We start from the raw sequence: 5,106 nt of genomic DNA, 5'->3' as shown, positions 1-5,106 counted from the left end.
TTTTTTTTTTTATACAAAATGAGTTCATGTGCCATTGGTGTTTTATGGCACTCTGTCTGTGTTCCCTACTGCCTAAGCACAAAGAAAGAAGCCCAGAATTAAGGGGCGAGCGAAGTTTGCCCAATGCTGGATACTGTGGAGGAGTCAGGCAATGTGGTGCTCGCTCTAGGTGACAGTGTGATTGAAGCACAGGACTGAGTGCAGGCTCAGGGAGGCCACCCCTAACCATCACAGACTCAACCAAGATGGGACAAGCATGGAGTCAGCGGCTGCAGAATGAACTCAGGACACCTCACCGGGGCTCCAAAATGGAGGGCCTTGGATGAAGGCTCAGCTTTCACCCTGTGGGTAGTCGGGAGCCATGGGTATTTTTGAGAGAGAGAGAGAGAGAGAGAGAGAGAGAGAGAGAGAGCTCAGAATTAAGCTCCAAGTGTGCACTCCCCATGGCTGTAAAATTGCGGGGTTGTGGGGCTGTTGCGGGGCAAGTGGTGAGGAAATGTTTCTCGCATGGTTTGGGTGAGGGAACAGAACACCAGGTGGGTAGGATGGGTGCTAAGACCCCGTGTCCCCTAGGATCCTAAGGAAGCCACTCTCAGGGAAAGGGGACCGAGCCTAAAGTGCAGTCCAGAGGCTACTGTCTCCCCAGCCTCTTCAGCAGCAGCTGGGGCCAGGTGCTTCATTCCAGACACAGAAGGTTAGGAGTGGCGTTCCTTGACAAATTATGTTTTTTTTTTTCCTTCTCTGCCTTTGATTCCTCCAAATAAGGATAGCGTGTCCCCTCCCCAGGGGTAGAGGCACTCTGCCCCCCTCGCTAACGGCCTTGCAGGTCATCTACTAACCACATGGAGAAACAGTTCCTGATGCTGAGAGACAGTGGAAGGAGGGAGGGCAGCACCCATCACACAGCCCAGCCTCTCACATCTTGCTCATGTGGTTCTCAGCAGCTTCCTTGACCAGCCACTGAAGGTCTCCCTTTCTTTTTCTGTGAACTGGAGACAATAATGCTCCCCTGGATGGGATCTCATGCCGATTCATAGATTTCAGGGCTCAGTGCTTAGCAGAATTTTAACTTAAACGTGTTGGGCTGGGAATATAGGTAAGGCTAGAGAACTCAGGCAACACTGGAGAGCCCCTGAGTTCGATCCCTAGGTCTGCAAGCAAATCAGCGGGCCAGCCCTCTCACCCACCCACCCACCCACCCCTGGTATCTGCTCATCCCTCCAGTATTTTCCTTGGACTTTTCAGAGTGGGTCCCACAGTCTGGGGAGCGGAACCTACCAACTATATCTAGAGAGCGGTCAGAAACAGTAACTGAATACTGTGGGTTTGTGGGTACTGGGGCTTAGTAAGGTTGATTTCCCCTGGGAGAGGGGTCAGGCAGTCCCTAGAAAATGCCAGAAGGATCTTACCCTGCAGGAAGATGGCCCTCAAGAACAGGATCCCTCAACGGCTACAAAGTCAGGCTGGCAATAACATTCTGACTCAGACTACAGTCTTCTCTATTTAGCTGTGGATGATACATCAGTGGGCTATGCTTTCCAGTGGTTGTTGCCAGCCTGGCTTTTATTCAGATGTGTGGACAACATGACATGTTTTAGTACTGCCCCAGTCTGTACTGCAAACATTGGGGCTTTAATTTATGCACAACCGACTTCTCCAGAGTCTTTTTGGAACAGGAACTCCTCACACACGAAGGGGCTAGGATTCAAAGGCAGCCTTCCAGCCCTGGCAGTTGCCCTCTGCCTCCCTGGAGGTCTGACTTTGAGTTCCTCCAGAGGCAAGCTCTGGGACAGGGTTCAAGTGCAAGTCTTTAGCCTGGGAGCAAACACCTTGGGTAGGTGCTAACACAGGGGGGAGGGGATGCTAGTAAGTCAGTTGCTAATGTGGGGAATGGAGGCTTAACTCCAAAGGGGTTCTTGGGATTTCCCCACTAATGGGGAGGGATGTGGGTACCTACCACTCATTCCCATCAGCCTCCAGCTGCTTTCTCCAGCTATTTATTTTCCCCACTTTCTGGCTACTTTACGGATGGACTACAACGGTGGATGAGCTATGGAAGTCCCTGGGGAAGAGATGCAGGCAGGCACTCAGGAGTGGGTAAATTGAAAGTCCTAGGGAGATGGGTGGTCCCTCATCCTCCACCACAACCCGTTCTTACTCTCTGACCACTGTGTGCTTAGAAAGTTCAGGCACCTGTGCTGCAGGTTGCAGATTCCAGGGGCAGCAGGTCTTGGGAGATTTTTCCTATTACGGTCCTAGGTGAGGACCACAGAGGCCAGTGAGGACCACGCCTCTCCCTACTGGAATGGTGCTCCAGCCGCCACCTCCACTTCTCCCTCTTGTTGTAATATCCCTCCTCTCCATACTTTCTCTGCAGCTCACACACCTTGCAAGGATCTCTGGGGTCTAAAGGGGTGTAGGCACGCTCTTCCCTGTTGCACATTATGTGTGGGATGGAGAGCTGTCTAAAGACCCCTGAAAATGGACACTCGTCAGGGACGATGCTGCAGAGGCATCAATGGACAAATCCTTCTTTGCCACTGCCACCCTCCTTTAGTCTGCCCGAGACAGCTGTTGGGCCCACCAACTGCTTTGTCTTCTTATCCCTCAGAGCATCAGCTCTGTCACAGGTGCCCTGGACACTTGATCCTCAGTGCATATTGAGATGGGGCAATGTGTAACAGGTGGGGCCTCGTGGGAGGCAGGTGGGTTGTGGTGGCTCCACTCTCACGGATGGATTAGTGCTGTCTTGTAGGAGTGGGCCAGGTCTTGTGAGGCTGGACTAGCTCTCACGACAGCGAGGTAAAGGCAAGACCACCTCAGACACCTGTTCCTCTTGGACCTAGTCATTCCCCTTCCTGCTTCTCTTCCATGCTGTGATGCTTCCATGGGATCTTCCCATATACTGATGCTGATGTTGTTTGGGTTTCCCAGCTACCAAGAACTGTGATGCAAATATGCTTCATTTCTTTATAAGCTAATTAACCTCAGTTGTTTTGCTATAGTAACGCAGTACACACTAAAACTATGAAAGACTCAAAGGGTCTGTGGGAGTCTGGAGCCAGGGCTACTCTCATCACTAGGGTACCCTCCTCCTTGGCTCCAGTGGGCTTACTCTCCCATCCTGAACATTGTCCTCTGTGCCTTGTAGACACAAAGTCCACCCGGGGAAACTTTAGAAGTTCTTTATTTTTTCTTTCTCTTAACAAGGAGGCTACTGTGTGTTGCCCTCTACCTCCCTGTGTGCTGTAGCCTCTATCTTTCCATAGGTCCCCAGTGCCACAGCCCTGTTCTAACTTTCTCTGTCTAATGTATGTCCTTGTATGAGCTATGTGACCACTCTACCCTCTGGCTGTGCTCTGTTTGTGATGGGATCCCCACTCTTGCGTTTGGGCTGTTATACATGGCTGTCCCGGATGCTTTTCCTACACACCGGGCAGTGACAACGTCCTGTGCGAGACCTTCCACCCGCTTCTGACCAGCAGAGTGACTTACAAAGCCCTCCCCTCACTATGTATCATACCCACTTTGAAGTGCGGTGGGTACCGATGCCTGTAGACTCTTCTCTATTGCACCCCGCACTATACCAGTCATCAACTGTCTGTCTCTGTTTCCTTGGGACTGCTGTAGCCCAGCCTACCACCCTTGTCTAAGGGCAGGACCTGCCAAAGGGGTATCTCCACACAGCAGCAGGGGCGGGGGGGGGGGTCCTTGGCAAGCACACTCCAGAGCCGTTCTATTCTTGACTTACAGGTGCTGCACACAGCCCAAGGCAGCCCCACACCCTCCCTCTCTTTTTCCTCAGCTATAGGGTGACTGGTTGCCAGTGCCTTGGGTTGTCCCTGGCATCTGCCTCCTTCTCTGCTTAGTAGGCACTCCTGTTGCCAGCATCACAGCCATTTCCTTCACCACCATCCTGTATCCACACCTTCCTCACCCAGCTGGAACCTGACCCAGTAGCCACACTTGTAGGTCTCTGACCTTGGTTGTGTCCTAGGTTTCTGCTGTGGGAACTCCTTCCTCTCCTACAGCCAATAGCCTTTAAGATACCAGCCCACTTGGGTCTGTAAGACTATTGGCTGAAGGAGCAGAAGGAGTTCCCACAGCACAAGCTCTTTCTTTCCCCCAGCTCTGTCCTAAGGTCCTTCCCCCCCAGCTCTGGGACGTCATGCTCACACCCCTGTGTGTCTAGCCCTTTCCACAGGTGCTGGGGAACCAAATCGGCCCCTGTGCTTGCATGGCGAGTCCTTTACCTGCTGAGCAGTTCCGCCCTTCAAATGATTAAAAAAAAAAAGTTAAGCTGATCATGTTTGTTCCCTGCTCAAACCCCTCCAGCAGCTTCTGTTTCCTCAAGGAATGGGGTGGGGGCTGGGATGTAATATGTGCACAATTCCACATACCTCCCCTGTCTCCTACTCTGCTGCAGCCACCATCTTCCTTGCTGCTTCTCACCTACCCTGGACCGCAGCTTTCCCCCAGTGTTTTTTAGTAAGGCTGCCCAGACTCTCCACCTAACTGGATGCATCCAATCTGCTTACTTCTCACTTAGATCTACTGTGCTGACCACCTTCCAGTCCTGACCACCTTCTCCCGTCCTGCTGGAGCCACTATTCTTCTCTGTCCTCCATCCACCCTGGGCAGGCGACTCCAGGACAGGACTTCTGTCTACTTTGCTTGGCCCTGCTGAAGGAGTCTGTCTCACCCCTCTGTCCATGCCTAGCTCCTCCTCCACCAGGTGGGCCCTCCACCTGGCTCCTGGAGTCTGGTACCTCTTTCGTCGGATTTTGCTGAGATGACTGGAGCATCCCTGACAGCCTCCACCTGTCCACCTGTCCACCTATCCACCTGTCCACCTGTCCACCTGTCCACCTATCCACCTGTCCACCTGTCCACCTGTCCACCTATCCACCTGTCCACCTGTCCACCTGTCCCCTCTCTAGTCTGAAAACAGCGGCAGGGATGCTTTTTCTTAAAAATGGTTTCTCTTTTATCCTCTATCCCTTCCCAGTGGCATCCCACAGAGTTAAGAATATGCTAAGAAAGGACACTGTCACTAAGACAAAAAGGCAACCCACTGACTGGGAGAAGATCTTCACCAACCCCGCA

At 52.4% G+C, this 5,106-nt stretch overlaps 1 protein-coding gene across 1 annotated transcript in view; it reads right to left on the bottom strand.

Annotated features, from left to right (window-relative positions):
• Positions 1 to 5,106, bottom strand: part of Adra1d (adrenoceptor alpha 1D) — a 23,141-nt gene that overhangs the window by 4,129 nt on the left and 13,906 nt on the right. The gene's annotated exons all lie outside the window — the stretch shown is intronic.

The sequence above is a fragment of the Microtus ochrogaster genome, unplaced genomic scaffold (assembly GCF_000317375.1).
Source record: "Microtus ochrogaster isolate Prairie Vole_2 unplaced genomic scaffold, MicOch1.0 UNK3, whole genome shotgun sequence".
Classification (NCBI taxonomy): domain Eukaryota; kingdom Metazoa; phylum Chordata; class Mammalia; order Rodentia; family Cricetidae; genus Microtus; species Microtus ochrogaster.
Note: the sequence above shows the minus strand (reverse complement) of the source record. Positions and strands in the feature narration are given on the sequence as shown.